Here is a 1,434-nt window from a genome sequence, read left to right on the forward strand (position 1 = left end):
TATCATTTCTTCTTTGCAGTGAACTTAAAACTGTATGTTAAAAAGAAAGCAACCTATTATATGAATATTACCCAAAGGTATTTATAAAAGAGAATGTTTGATTTGTAGAACCTCTGAGTAACAATGTGAAATGAAAAACTTTTAAGGAGACCCTGGACAGAGTCAACCAGAGTATAAATTTTTCATGACTTTTCAACTGTTATGGCCTTGCTTATAGCATTTTTTTACATAATTCATATTTACAACAAAATTTTTTAAAGCCATAGATCTCATAGCTATGCAAGGAGTTATGGCAGTTTCTATAAATTTCTAGGTAACCAGATGCTGCTGAACATACTAATATTCTGTCATGTACTTTGGGCTTCACGTCAGAGAAATGAGTGCATTGCCAGAACATCACATCACATCACTGGAAATTTAGTGGGTGGAGAAGGAAATGGCAGATGAGTCCACTTCATGAAATGATCTTAGCTTGCAAACAATCCATTTATAATCTTTATGAAAATTAAGTTTATTATAATAATTATTCAGGACCATGGCTTTTGATTGTTACAGATAATAGCCATCTGTGAAAAACAAAAAGAAAACTGAAACATTCAGAAGACTAAAATATAGTTTTAAAACAAAATTTTATGAATTAACAGTTTTTGCATATTTAATGAATTCTGAGATTTTGTGGGCTAATCATTTTTGGTCTAGGACTCCAGTCACCTTCATCTAGATAGTTAAGTGTTCATTGTATACACTTGCATTTATTTATAATATGAAAATCTTTATACTTAAAACTCTTTATCTGCCATGTAATTTAATTTTAATAACATATGCAAGGTAAGCAAAAGCATTCATATTTCAAAGATGTGTAAATTTAAGCTGTGTGCGCGTGAGCACATGCATGCATAAGATTAGCTGATGGTCACAAGTGAAGGAGACAATTAGAGTTTTCCTAAATATGTATACTTTTACCTCCTCTGCTTTTGAGTGTTAGGGAAGTAAAGAAAGGGGAAGGGAAATAAAGGATTCCCAAGTCTAAAGTCAAGAGGCCTGATAGGAAAGGCTTCTTTGGATAGTAAATATTGTGCTTTAAACAAAAGTAGTTTGAAAACTATGAATTAAGTTTTAACCAAATGAATATTGTTTTACATTTTTTCCCAACAGTATATAATCTATGCCCACTTATCTAATCCCCTCATTAACAGTAATCCTACTGTAGGACCAGTTTTTACTGTCTCACAATTCAATGTAAAATATATTTCACTTTCCTTTGTCTTCCATTTTTCATTTTCACAAATTTTCATTTAAATGATGTCACATGAACTACTCTTAAAACTTGATGAGAAACAGATAAAAGATCTAATTTAAGAGAGAGATCCCTTTAATATAACAAATACAAAAACCTCTATGCCAATCTCTCAACAAATAGTTTTTGATACAAGC

Source organism: Sminthopsis crassicaudata, chromosome 1 (genome assembly GCF_048593235.1).
Source record: "Sminthopsis crassicaudata isolate SCR6 chromosome 1, ASM4859323v1, whole genome shotgun sequence".
Lineage (NCBI taxonomy): Eukaryota > Metazoa > Chordata > Mammalia > Dasyuromorphia > Dasyuridae > Sminthopsis > Sminthopsis crassicaudata.